The sequence below is a fragment of the Aythya ferina genome, assembly GCF_964211825.1.
Source record: "Aythya ferina genome assembly, chromosome: 1".
Taxonomy (NCBI): domain Eukaryota; kingdom Metazoa; phylum Chordata; class Aves; order Anseriformes; family Anatidae; genus Aythya; species Aythya ferina.
Window position 1 is genome coordinate 104,107,727 of NC_140296.1, and position 15,252 is coordinate 104,122,978.

Genomic DNA, 15,252 nt, shown 5'->3' on the forward strand with positions numbered 1-15,252 from the left:
TCGATCCGAATGGACAAATGGGGTCAGGGAAGTTCTCCCAAACTCTCTGCCGAGCACTTCAGCTCACACAGCAGCACTGAACGCGCTGCTCTTTCCTCGTCTACTTGACGGGGCTTCTAACTCCTTCCAGATGAATGTTGTTTATTTAGCTTATTGATTAAACCAGCTGCTGCAGCTAACAGGAACTTCACATTATACAGAAAGACAGATAGGAAACTTTACAAACTTTAAAACTGGCGACCCTTTCCCCTGCCCCGCTTTCAAGTGGATATAGCTGGTTCTTGTGAAGAGAGGCAGCTTGTGCCACACAAGGCTGAGCAGCCACAGGACCAGGAGTCCTGGTGAGGAAATGAAAGGAAGTTCTGCTTGAAGGAAACTTCTAGAGTTCGGGTGTCCGTTTCACTTTTTAAAAAGAAAATAGCTAATTTCCTTCAGCATGAAAACAAAGGTGACATCAGGAAATACAGTCACTAAAACATCTTGATTTACAAAAATGTTTTGACTGCCTTGCCACACAGATGAGTGACCTGGTGCACTAGACAAAATGCTTTGAACTTGAATGGAGGTAACATGGCTCTCAGTGACCATCTGAGGTTACCTGCAGACTGACTTTCCTGGGGATTCGTCACTGGAGCACCTTGTGAGCATGCAAGAGCTAAGACCCTATTCCCTCAAGGTGTAAAGCTCTCATGGAAAGCAGGGAACAAGGAGTTATTTGGACAAGCCAGCAGAGCAGCCTGGTGATACACCTGGAAACAGGCCTCTCAGCTCACCTCCCCGCTTGGTATTTTAGGCACAGAGCCAGCTTTCCCCAGTTAGCCATGCCTGTGACCTTCATTTTTTCAGTGGGAGGTGACATGGTTTCTTTCTTTCAGGAAGTTGTTGACCCATCTGTGCACCTGGATCAGTCATGAGCAGTGCAAAGCTGCATTGGTCCAGTTTTTACTGAAATCAGAGGAAACTCACTCCCTAGCTGGCACGCTGGGGCAGATGAGGAGGCAGCAAGCATTACACAGCTTTCTCCTGGCTTGGTCTGCCTCACAGCTACACACATGCAAACCACAATCTCACTGTCTGATCACCCACTGATCAAGGACTGTGTAGGGGCTCCACCAAAGTAAACTGCAAAGTTTTCCTTGATTTTAACAGGAGAAATTGGAGACTCCATCTCACTCGGTCTGCCTTTCCCCTCTGTTTAGGACTTGCTGGTCTTACAGCATCTCACTGTCATGTACGAGCAAGGTCTTTGTTTGCCAACCTTCAAATACATTCACCAGCCTTTTCAAGACAGCTGAAAATCCCTGGAGGATAAAGGGGCAAAAGGGTAAGTCTTAATATCAGGCTGCTGAACCTGCATAACTGCTCTGCAGCCAGAGCAGCCTAAGTACTTCATGCCCTAAGAAAAGAGAAGTTGGGCCAAGTTTAAACCAAACTGCCAAAGAGCATAATTTCTTACTATGTCCCATCCCCAAGACCATGAGGAGCCCAACCAGTTGAGATAATCAGTTAGATATTAGGACACGCATCACAAAACCAAGCTTACAGTCTTAAACCGCAGGATTTCCTATGGAGTGATGACTGATCTCCACTCCCTTCGCCAGCACTGCAGTAACTCTAGCTGCTCCATGTCCTCTGTCACACATGTACCAGATGAGCACTGTCATGTGCTGCAGTTCTTCTGAGGCTATGTTATTCCCAAGCATATAATGATTTAATTCTGCCCACCTTTCCCTCAGTAGTACATTCTATACTGCCTTCCCACCACACTGCTGTATTTAACAAAGTCTATAGCCCTCAGTTACCTTGGATACTCTTACTGCTTTGTCAATCTTGACTGAAATGTCCACCAAAAAAAGTTATTACAGAGAGAGACAACAGGCAGTCAGGCAAGCCCACCTCCATAAGACAGAAATCCCAGACATGTACTGGCACAGCGTATATGAAACACATTCAAATACCAGCTTGTAGGAGACTCAAAGCTGTGTGATGAGGCACTGCCACCAGCCTTCCTGTGCACTGCTCCTATGCCTGGTGTTTCTCCCCATGAAACAACCACCCCTTGCTGGTTTCACTTCAGAGAGAGGCACTGGGACTTGTGCAGACAAACACAGAGCAGCCTGGAAGGAAATTGCCTTCTTGTTCCTTCCTGATAGGGAGCAATCCCAGGGAGTATCTGACTGAAAGCTATACATCTTGAATGTGCTCCCTTCTGCTAAGAAAACATCCAAGGGAGGACATCTTTCCTACAGCTTGGAGAAATTCCAGCAGCTTGACAAAACATCACCACTGTGATACACAAAAAATCCCAGAGGAAAAGATAACTCAGAGTGATCTCCCTGCTGGTTGACACGTTGAATGTTTCCTTGGGATCCTATGCTTCATGGAACCCTAGAAGCCTAGATTCTTCTAGGTTGGAAAAGACCTTCAGGATCATCAAGAGATGTCTTACCACACCAAGTGGAGAGATAGCAAACAACTATTTTGCTGTGAGATGCCAATTTATCTGTAATACATCCAATTGAAACTGTGATTTTCCTCAAATCCTTCTTTTCCTCCAGGAAGTAAGGGAATTACAGCTGTGCTGGAAACCAATGTGGATAAAATGACTGAATTTGTGAACATTTTGAAAGGTCACTTTAGCAAATGAGTTTAGCAAATGAGTTTCCTCCTTTAGTACCCCCATTCACTGCAACTTTTTCAAGTCCCATCCTAAGCACAACAGCCTGAAAGGTACAGAACTGTTTAAAAGCAATCCTCTTGGCCATGCCACCCAGTGGTACTTCTACATCATCATTTCCTGTCAGTTCCCTCTGTGTCCTTTCCACCCACCCAAAAGACTTCTCAAGAGAAAGCAGAGGGCAGACAGATACTACTCCCATCTTGTGCTGTGTGACTGAAGTATGACTTGCAAATTGTTCATTTAGAAATAGGAGATGGGTGAAGAAGTGAAGGAACAAATTACAAGCTCTTCTCTGCCCCAAACAGGAGAATGCCCTCATCAGTGTCTGAAAATCATTTTTCCAGTATAGCATCCTGAGACTCTAAACACAACAGGTTTTGCTGATGATATTCAATCCTTTTCTTGTTAAAATAAAGGGTAAAGATCCTCACTGGCTTTAATGGAGCTAGGCTCTTGGCTGGCTGGTGTGAGCCAGCACAGTACCTGTATGGGCAGACTGATTCCCCTAAAGCTGTGACTACCAAGGATGGGGGTGCACTACAGGGACAGCAGGTGAGAAGCACATTTATTAACAGCCATATTGTTAATGCAAATAAAGGCAGATGGCATCCCCACTTGAGTGAACGCAAACCCCTAAGAGCTTCTGAACATCCTGAGAGTTTTAATGACCTGTTCAGTTCTTAGTGATTTTGCCCTTCAGTCAAAATTCAATACCTTTAACCCTACAATAAGGCTGCTATCTAGAAGGGACAGTATTTCTCAGGTTTTCACTAAATAATGATTTTAACTGGCTTTCTTTTTTGTTGTTAGTGAGTATGATTTTTGCAAGACAAAAATCCCAGAGGAAAATATGGTCTTCACCAGAATTCATATAGGGTTTGAAGAGACTCCAGTGTGAAAGTACTTTTCTTGCAAGCAGTAACTCTACCCATATGTGTATTCTGGTCAGTATCAATGTGATCATCTGTGGTAAGGTAGTCTCAAGGTGCCCCAGCCAGGCTCAGGGGTTCATTCTCCTGAGCTTTGGTGACAGCTGAAGAACTGTAGCAAATAAAAGGGAGAGGAAGGATGGAAAGAAGAATGTGTGAATGCATAGGAAAGTGTAGGCATGAATTTGTGAAAATACTCTCTAAACTATATAGTGTTTTTAAACCAACACGCAAACACAGTAGTCACCAGCATCTTCCAGTGGCTTCTTGTTATTTCTACAAAATCCCTTGAGGAATCCCCATGAGAAGAAACACACACGAAGCTGTGGTATAATTCCTGAAACTATACAGGGCACTGTGGTAGCAGACTCTGTTATTGGTCTCCAGAGATCAGATGCTTTCCAGAAAATTACACCACCTCCAATTCTACTCCCTCCAGATATGACAGCTGTGGTGTCCAGGCTCCCAAACTATGTGAAGCCACTTACTGACAGGGTTACCATTGTATTGTTTCTGTTTTCAGAGATAACATTCACTCTTCCCAAGCAGAGCAGAAAAAAAAAAAAAAAAAGTAATAATAAATAAATAAATAAACACAAGAGCACGCAATCTCCAAGGAGAAGAATGTGATCAACCCCAAAAATTCTGTCATGTGCCACCAGGGCAGACAGATGTCCTCTTAGGGGTAAAACAGGCAGCAAAACAAGAGTTCCCAGGGCTCATACTGCAAGTATTCTGAAATATATTTGAGAAACAGAGGAAATAGAAACTAAAATATATCTTTTGGATTAGCAGTAAATAAAAACTTGTGAGCAGGGAAAACATTGCAAACAACCAAGACAGTGTTAGAAACATGCCAGTTCACGGTGAGATATTGAAGCTGAAGTGCTGGTCCCATGGGAATCAGACAGTGCTGGGTAGCTTACTGATTCCAGCAGATGCAGAATTTCCTTCCCTGTGTAGTGGCAGCTATTCGCTTAGCTGCAAGATCAAGAGACAAAAATAAATCAATCAATAAATAAATAACAAAAATGAAAATAAAAAATAAAATAAAAAATGAAAATAAAAAATAAAAATAAAAATATAAATAAAAATATAAATATAAATATAAATATAAATATAAATATAAGGGGGAAGTTTTTCTGGCATTTAAGATAGGTTTTTGTTTTGTTTTGTCTTGTTTTGTTTTGTTTTGTTTTGTTTTTCTGAGCTATCTAGCTTAGATAACAATTCTGTCTTAGTCTTATTAATGCTGCTCTCTGCCCTGTTGGAAGACTGCTCTGTGTCCTGTCAGTGCTATCTTTCAGTTTTTCCTGGTCAAATTTACAAACACAATGTTGTTTAATAAACTTTTAAAATGGTATTTCCTCCTCTCAGTGTGGAATTGGATCTTCCTCATCTGACTGACAGACCATGTAGCCTTGAATTATTTGGGGTCCTTTGGCCATGTTGCTTATTGATTCACAGGATTTTCCCTGCAGCCCGATGCAACCTTCTGTTCAAAGTTGTCTTTTGCCCCTGTATGTGCCAGATTTGACAACAGCCAGCATCAGGCACATGGATTTCTTTAGCTTAGGCCAGTAACTCTCGACCCTTGGTGAGAACAGAATAATCTGAAGGACATTGCTGTTGGGTGTTGAACAACTTGCAGCCATTCTACAACTGAGCCAGACATAGTTGTGTGTCCTTGCTCACCATCACTGAGGGCCCACAAAACATGTGGACAACAGAGGGGAGGCCTGGAGCATCCTTAACACCCCAGCTGTGGAAAGAGGGAGACACGATAGGAGATAAGCTCCATAATAGCTCCCTGCATTTACCCTGAGACATCAAGATTTTTAACATCTGGTCAAGCTTGTGTTTCACCAACAGATGTGATTGCTTACCCCCAAAGTCACCCTTGTATTTTTTTAATTTCTCTTAAATGCCAAAGAGCCATGTTTGGCCAGAAGCTGGACTATGTTTAGAATATCTACTGAAGCTAACTTTTTATTCAGAATAATGTTCGTATTGTATCATCTGACTTGTGCTGACACAGTGTCCAGTGATGAGATAATATGTCCATGGTTTCTCCTCTACATGTCCTAGGATCAGATAACCTTGACCATTTCAAAAGGATCATACATGAGCTAGCCCAAAGCCATTGCAGGAAACATTACTGATCTGATCATGTGAACATGAGGCAGTTATGTATCCTTGTTTTCAGTGGAAATCAATGACAGTAGGTAAAAACCTATCCAAGAAAAAAAAAAAAAAAAAGTGACAGGTTTTCGTAAAGGAATTCAGACAACGCACTCTGTGCAACTTTCTTACCTCATGACTACTACTGCAGCCAGGGCAGAGGAGGGGACAAAAATGGTCATTTGAGAACATTTTATTTCTACAAAACAACAAATTCCAGACTGAAGTTTACTGCTTTAATGATGATTTCCCATGTACATTACTGCATTATGTTGCACAATCATTCTGTGTTTAAGGAAGAAAAGATTGTGTGTGCCTAATCATGAGTCAGTGCCATTGGCAATTTAGTCATTATAGGCTGATCAGACAGAAGTTTCACAGCTGGGGACCATGAATTCGACTCCAGTGGCAGCAGAGAAGGCAGACTCAGTGAGGTGGAGGACTACAGGCCATCTGAAACATGCTCACAACCCCAAGCAGTAAAAGGTCTCCAGTATTTTGCAAGTAACTTTGTCTCTCCACTGCTCTGACAATATCTATGTGCTCAGAACTGCCTTTGCAAAGTCTGTGGTGAGTAAAGCACAAGCAGAAGGGGTGCAGAGTGGCCAGAGAGGTGAGCTGTGAGATGCAACACCAGGTTGCACAGCATTGCTAGCCAGTTGAGGGAAGGGATTGTCCTGCTTTACTCCACACCGGTGCAGCCTCCCCTCAAGTACTATGTGTAGTTTTGGGCACCACAATATTAGAAGGTTAAAAAACTATCAGAGAGCATCCAAATGAGGGCTACAAAGATGGTGAGTGGTCTGGAGGGACATACAAGGAGCAGCTGAGGCCCCTAGGTTTGCTCAGCCCCGAGCAGAGCAGGCTGAGGGGAGGCCTCATGGCTGCCTGCAGCTCCCTCACGAGGGGAGCGGAGGGGCAGGCGCTGAGCTCTGCTCTGTGGGGACAGCGACAGGACCTGAGGGAACGGCATGGAGCTGGGACAGAGGAGGGTCAGGCTGGGGGTTAGGGAAAGGTTCTGCACCCAGAGGTGGTCAGGCACTGGGTCAGGCTCCTCAGGGATTTTTGGGGTGGTCCTATGTGAGCCAGGATGACTTGCTGATCCCTGTGGGTCCTTCCAGCTGAGGAGATTCTATGATTCTATGACAGAGCGTAGAACAACTCTGGTCAGTTGTTCTACTTGAACAACTCAAACAAGTTAAAAGTGGTCTTTCATCCTTCACAGCTGAGAATGACAGCTCACAGAGGAGGTGCCAGCCTGAAACTCAGTGCCATAGCACTATGTATGTTGGGTCCTGCTCTCTGGCTGAGGCTCAGGGTCAAACTTTGGGCTGGTGGAGTCAAACTTTGGGCTGCTCCACTCATGGAGCAATGGGATGGGATGCAGCCAGCACTGCAACCATATGATGCTGCCAATTTTTGAGTTGTGTTTTGAATACCGCAGTGGCACACAAGCAGGCATGTGGGCAGAAAAGGCAGCTGGTCTGGGGAAGAGTATACCAGCAGCTCCCAGATGGAGTGGGGTATACATGGATGAACTCATCACCAGCACTGCAGAGTCTGGCACCACTGGTGTTCAGAGAGAGAGAAGAGTCTCCATGGACTTTTCAGGCAATTACAAGTCCTGCATGCAATTCCTCCACCGGGGATTTTTGTGATCACATGAGCCTCTTTGTGTTGAGGTCTTCTCTGATAAAACTCACATGTTATGGGTCAGGCTGTGAAGGACATGCCACTGAGAGATGGACACTCCTAGGAGGTGGCTCTTCCTTCCCTTGCTTGCTTTGGGGTCGCAGGCACCAGACCCAACTTCTGACACATGGTATCTCACATCAAGAGTGACATGGCAGCTCCACATGTCCATGAAGTATGGGCATGGGGTAAGAAGAGCTGCAGGTGGATTGGCTGCTAAGACAGTAAGGGTTGATAGTCTCACGCTGCCCATGCTTTCCTTCTGGCTGACCCTCTAAAGTTAAGGGAGGAGCTTCAACATGGTGGTGAGGAATCTCCATTTTCAATTAACCTTTTTTTTTTTTTTTTTTTTTTTTTAATTCAAGACGGCCAATAAAAACAATTATGAATTTAAATCTGAATGGACTATGTTCTGCTGGAAGAAAGTGCCCTGAAGTGAATCTGGTCTAATCATCTTCCCCAGGATCATCCAGTATGTCTTATTTCTGCAGAATAAAGCCATTGGATCTAACTAACAATGTGGTCAAATGACACATACAAATCAAGAAAGAGGTCTGCAAGTAGTGTCCCTGAGCCTGGGCACCCCAGCTTGGGGACCCAGCTTTCACCATGCGTAACAGGCTGGATTATTACTTGAGCAAGGCGGGTAATGAGACACTGGGCTAGATAAAATAAGCAGCATGAAATTTAACAGCATTATTATGAATGGGGACTTTCATGGCTAAGCCAACCCTGCCTGATATATTTATTACAGCTGGGGAGGAGGCACTTCAAGAAAAGATTTTTTTTTCTGATAGTGGCAACCAGGAAGAGTTTATGTATTTGCAAATGGCTTCCAAACCCTGTTAATTTCTGCTCAAATACAGAGCAATGTAAGCTTAACCTTCTTTTCTCATCAGCTGCTTTCAGAAAAGCCCTACTGGCTTGATATAATGCAGTTCTATGCTTATACAAATCTTAAGGAACAGCCATTAAAAAACAGCAGTAGTTTCAGAAAAAAAAAAAAAAAAAAAAAAAAAAAAAAAAAAAAAAAAAAGGGGAGGTGTACAGAATTCAGTGATTTGGGGGAAAAAAAAAAAAAAAAAGAAAAAGAAAGAAAGAAAAAAGGAGAAAACAACTGTAGTGTGAACAATGAAGAGCCTATTGTTACTCATGCAGAAATCACGGCATGAAATCACCGTGTCCCAGGATATTTTTAAATACATGTTCAGTGGGAAGCTGTTTTGGTTCTTTTAGGAACTAAGTATTCAGATAAGTGAGATTTGCCAGCAGCATTAATTAGCTAGTGGTTAACGGTGTGCAGTTTGTCATTCAAAAGTTCAGCTGTAGGCTCATTTTCTAGAGCATCACAGTGCCACTGAAAACTAGATTATGGTTTATTTGTAAAATCCTTAAATATGCAAGTTTTCGTGTTTTCTACCTCACATTACTTTGCTTTGTAAAAATAAGCTAAAGGGTTTTAGTTTCTGTCAAATCACGGAAATTTGCTTCTTGATATGGATTAAATGAATGCTTGCTGCACTTTATTGCTTCTGTAACATCTCATGTGTCAGAAGCAAAAGACAGACGTGAGCTCCAATTTACTCTCAGGATTAGAAAAATCTGTTTTATTCAGTTTTTTTTTTTTTTTTTTTTTTTTTTTTTTCTCCCATAGAAAGCATGATAGGAGTAATAGCAATCCTCCCCAAGGAACCTCCAGGGAAGTAATAGATAAGAGTCCTACAGACTCCTTTATGGCTCAATCATAATAGCTTTGAGTCTAAACAGTATTTATTCAACAAACCTACACCTCCTACCTTCCAGTAACAAAATAGGGCAGCTTGCAGTCCTCAAGTAGGCTGCTAATTCATCTTGAAAAGCAAACTGGTGAAGAAAGAAAGGCAAAAATGCAACACTATGTGGTGGAAAAACCAATGTCCTGAGTGAGCAGAATGATTTGGAGAGGAAAATCTTGACTGCCACTGTTAAGCAGCAGTGAAATTCTTATGGAGATGTGCCCTCTCCTGGCCTCATTGGGAAAGCATGAAGGGACGACGTGTGCCGGGGGCACAGGCACCAGAGGGAGGTTTGGGAGCCTGTATTCCTCTGCTGAAACATTTGTAAGCAAATAAATGAAATGCGTATCAGCCTGGCCATTCCGTATTAACAAGTCAAGTCACTTGGGTCAAGATTTAAATAAATAGAGGGGCTGCCGAAAATTCAGCTCCCAGATGGCCATTTAAGCACTGATTTTTCATAAATGCTGGAACACCTGAGCCTAAAGTGGGCTTAATCCCCTTAGATTTCACTTGGATGTTTGCCAGTAGCTTGAAAGTCACACCTCCTATTTAGATGCCTGAAAATGGTTATTTGAACCCAGCTTTCGGTCCCTGTTTTGTTGTTATTGCTGGTCTTGTTTGTTTGTGGTCGTAAATTGGGGCCCTGGAGGGAAAGCTTTACCCAAACTGAGCCAGGAAAGGCTGCCCAAACAAGCTGTGCCAGACTGCATGAGTCCTGGCTGCAAGCCCTGCACCTCTCGGGGACTGCTTTAGACTTTGGCAGAGAGCTGTGGCCCAGGGACCCCACAGCAACACACAGGCAGGTGCAAGCAGTGCCTATCTTACAGATTTCCAGCTGTGGATCATCCTTTATTTGGGTACATTGGTGTACAGGAGTTGGATCACTGGTTGTTAAAAATCACACACTTTATTTCAAATATGACTTTTGTGTAGCTTGCAGTCCAAACCATGGGCCCTTCCCCTTGTGCCACTAGACCGAGGGTGCCTGCATTAGCAGATCCCCACTCCCTGGGGATGAACTGACGGACAACATTTAAAATTCTGGTCCCAGGATAAGCTAAAAAACTTGAATGGTTAAAATATGTAAAGAAATAAAGTATGATTTCCTATCCTTCTGATATTCTCCCGGCATCTTCACCATCCACCCTCAAACCATGGATGTCACGGAAGAATGTGGTCAAGGCACAGACTCCCTGGTCTTTCTCAGTATTCCTGTCTTCAGACTGTGGTCACTACTTCAGTAAAGTACTGGGGGGGGAGACGGTGATGCATCTTATTGATTTATAAGTCTGTGGCCTATACAACCACAGACCACGTGGCCCATTTGGCTACCAGAGCTGTTATATGCAAATATTTACACTTGGACCCACACGAGATTTTGGTTCACAATTAGATCTCATTTTTCAATTGATCAAGGCAAACCATCATTTGAGAAAATTTGAGATGTCCTTCTGCTTTCCCAAGTGGCTGTTGGTTTTGTTTGTTTTGTTTTCCTGCCCAAACATGAATATGGCATGAATAAAGCACAGATCCCAGGCTGCTCCCTTTAATTCCAGTGAGCCCCAAATGTGGCCCCAAATAATTAAAATTATTTGAGTCTTGGAGTTAGCTCAAACTATTTAATTCTTCCATCCTAAACACCATGAGAAACACACGTCTAATCCTCTTGTAGCAAATTCTTAACAGAGAATGAAATTACATGGAAAGTGAATTGTGGAATATCCTGAGTTGGAAGGGACCCACAGGGATTATCGAGTCCAACTCCTGGCTCCACACAGGACCTGAATGGTTCTGAAATATTTAAAATGTTGAGGCTCTACTAATGGAGTAGATTCACGTGATATTGTGTAGTAATATAATGTCATTTTGACCGTTTGGCATACAAAAACAAGTCAGAAAAGCCAAATGCATTTCTAGTTTTTAATCCCTTACTACTCAAACATTCTACTTGCTGTACTGAGGTACTTGGGAAGTTTTCTCTCAGTTTACAGAAAATTTGAAGCAAATCTTCTGTCATCCTAGTATAAGAACTAGCCCCTGGGGCTTAAGGGGGAAATGTAGCTTTTACACCATCAGAGAGGGAAAACAAGCAGATCTTTCCTGATTTATGGCCTCAGCAGTTTCATCATAGCAGTAAACATAAAGCCTTGTACTATAAAATTACATAGGTTTGGTCTCCTGGGTAACTTGGCTGAGCTTGGAGTTTTTAGTTTAAAAGAAAATATGATTGTGTTTCTGTGCTCGTTTTCAAGCTGCTGATGATACTCTGCTCCTCTTGCCACACAGTATGAAGCCAATGGGAGACATCTGGAAAGAATCGCCTAGATGGTGTCATGCTATGTAGAAATGAGCCCTCTATTGTCGTCCTGTAGCACAGTAAATACAGCATCTCCGTTAGCAGGCCATCATCCTCCTATTCTCATGGTAACAAAAGGCCTAAGGGTTTGAGAAACATTGTTGGCACTTGTCTGGTCTTGAACTTATTTAGCTTGCTTGTAGCTGTAACAGCACATCGCCAGTAGTCAGCTTACTAGAGTCTAATTTGGTTTAGCTATACTGGTGAAACTCTCTAATAAACAGCTAATTAGTGTCTAATTTGTTTTTAATTTTAGATTAGTTTTGTAAAACTAGCTATTACGCCAAAGCATTGTACTATATATGATCACTAATTTTGCAAGCTTGTTATCATTATATTATTAAATTTGTAGGCCAGCCAGGAAGATGTTGACAACCAGCTGCCTGGAAAAGTTCAGGAATCAAGCTGTCCCCAAAAAACACACCCACTGTATACACACCAGCACATCACCTGGTGACGAACCTGGCACTGCAACCAGCTACAACATCCCAGCTAAGGAAAAAGGACCCTCCATATATAGAAAGTCTATATATAACAGTTTCACTAGTTTATTAGTAGGAATTAGAAACAACTGGAAAAATGTAACAGCAAGCTCTGTTATTTTAACTGGACTGGTAATAGCTGCTGCTACTATTTTGCATAATTGTTAAAGCGCTAATTACAGTAACAATACATTCCAATTTTTGGCTCCATTTAAAAGGAGCCAAGTGTTCATTCTAGGCATAACATTATCAGTTCTTGTTCATCCGACCATATGGATATTGAGTAAAAACCTACTAGGATTTAGCTCATTTTGCTGTTTTCTTTGTTATTTTTTTTCCCCACTGAAAATTTTCATTGAATGATTTTCTTTGACTTTCTCTTCTTTTCAGTTATGGAATGTACTTCCTGCAATCCTTTCTTGCCCTGAAGGCTTGTGAGAAGGGTTTTCAAAGGACTGGCTGCTTTTTATACAGAGAACCTGACACGTACCTACACTTCAGTGCCTGCTCTGGTGTTGTTCCCCATTCAGCTGCATTTTGTGAGAATAAGTATTTTATCCCAGAAACAATCTGCTATGTCAGTCTAGTCTCTGGTAACTGTATCAGACAGTTTGCCCATGTACACAGCACCTAAAGGAATGCGATGTTCAAATCTCTCTGGAACTAAACTGACTCAGGTGCTTTGCTCCTTTTGGAATCCACGCGTCTATTTTTGTCCTGCTCACTCCCACAGTATCAAGCTTTCCTGTCAGGATATTGTGTGCCAGTTTTCTCTTTACCTTCTGTTCCTTCTGCTCTGGCACATTTTCTCCAGTTCAGGCTCTCTTTCCAACTTTCTCTATCCTATCAGTGTTGAAACGGAAAAGGAGGAGGAAGAGTCATTAAATGGAGGTGGATTTCCAGCTAGTGGAGTCTCAAATCCTAGATATGGATAATCATCATGCATTAGGGGATTATCGAGGAGTGAAGGTCTCCCACCGAATGCTTGTTTCAGTTCACATATTTACCTCAGGTGTCTAAACAAGGATGCTGCCTTTAGTCATAAAAGGAGCCCCTTTCCCTGCATGTGGAGGACAAATCATCCCTAACGTCCCAAACCTCAGTCAAGAGGTGCTCTCCTTTTTCCATGAGCATTCAGGGTGCAGCCACAGAAATGCCTCCATCTTTGTCTTGGTTCCTCAACATGCATCCACCCACATTAATTCCCCCCTGCCAAGTGAAATCTCTCCCAGCCTTGAGTAGCATTTTTGTTTTGAATTTGCACTTCACTTTCCTTGTGTCTTCTCAGCTATCTTTCTTGCTACCTTAGTCTCTTCCCAGAAAGTCCGGGCTGGTTCTGTGGTTCTTTAAACTTAACAGCAGCAGTTACCGTTTTCAGCCCACAGCCAGTGCTGTCTGCTGGGCCTCTGCTCTAATACATCTCACCATACACTGTGTACCTACCTGTTCCCTACACTTTTTTTTCCCAAATCCATCAAAAGTCTTGTCCAAAACAAGAACGTTATTTTTGGCTCATTTCCTACTCATGAGTTCTATTGGGTTTGTTAATGAATCAAAAGTTATTCAACAGCCAGAAGAGTTTTTAGACCATCACCTTTTAGGCCTCTCCCGAAACCAAGAGCTACAGCTACCACATGGAATAGCAGCCACAAGCTACCAGAGGCAGTAGAGAACATCTTTGTCGGCCACTCCATTTTCTTGTCAATAAAGGAGTTGCTGTCCTCACATTTGGTCCCTCACGTTTCCTAGGCCCTTACTGACAAATACGGCTGCGCTGCTAAATGCTTTCCAACCCCTTCAACAGTAATTCTACATGGCTAATGACTACCACATTAATTACTGCATTCGCCCCAGCCTTGAGACAATTAAGGGCCACAGTAGGTTAGTTGTCACCCACACAGAAAGGGAAAGCATACTGGATATTTTTCCTCACAGCACGTGCAATTCACAGGGCTATTGCCAAAGCTGACATGTGCTGCTGCTTTACAAGGAACTTATCACCAGTGGAAACTTTGGGCAGTATCCTTTCATATCATAAAAGTGTTTATCTCAAAAATTAGCATATATAAAAAGGAGACAAATCATCGCTTTTTCACGCAGAAATAAATCCCCCTTTTTTTTTCTGCAGCAGTAGCTAAACTGTCTGGAGGTGCTGGATGGAAGAGTTCCCGTCAGCATTACCTTGGCTAAAGAAACAGATGTTTTAAAAATTGTTTTATTTATTTTTAAGCTAAAAGTAGTTAGGTATAATAGGTACTTCAGGCATTGACAATGTAGCAAACAGTGCTCAACAGTCATAAATGGAATGATAGGACAAGCAGAAGTCTGAGTCATGCTTATTAAAAACTGAAATTAGGCACTCTGCAAGCAGTAAGATGAGAAACAATTCAAGACCTGCTCTTCGTCTTGAACATGACCTATTCACTAAAATAGAGCTCACCTGTCTATTCCCCCCCTTCAGATACAGTTTATAGAAGCTCCAATCTCATCTAAGCCAATTCCCAGTTTTCATCTTTCTTAAGCATATGAAGATCTTTTAGCATACCTGTATCAGCTTTCATTTTATTAAAATGAATTAAGTTCTTTAAAAATGTGTTAAAAAACTGCAAAGAACATATGCAACATGATCCATTCATAAATATTCTTTATGTACTGGATGTACTGTCTTCCCCACTCCCAATCCGTTCCTCCTGGTGTATTCTGTACATGCAAAGTTTTGCTTGTTGTTCTTATCAGTGCTTTGGGAATTGTTTTCAAGTTACAGAAAAGCATTTTAGAGTTTGAATCTACTGAAACCTCAATTTTTAATTTTCAGAAGACACATTGTATCACTTCCCTCTCTAAAGAGCACATAGAATAAGCTGTAAAGTAGTTATATTTGAAACAAATCCTGCCATATTAACTGGGTATAGAGTTTAAGAACTCGAGAAATGAGGTGGTACATTTTTCCTCTCACATTGCATTAATGCATAAAGTGCCAGGGACTGGTATCAGGAAACATACCATAGGGCATGCAGAACCACAGTTAAACTTCCTATTTATCCTGTATTAGAAGGTAGAAACTGGGCACAGAGGGAATCACCACCCAGTAAATACTGCTTATTAGGCAAGGAGAGATACCTTTTATGTGACTATACGCTGTCCATCATGCTGG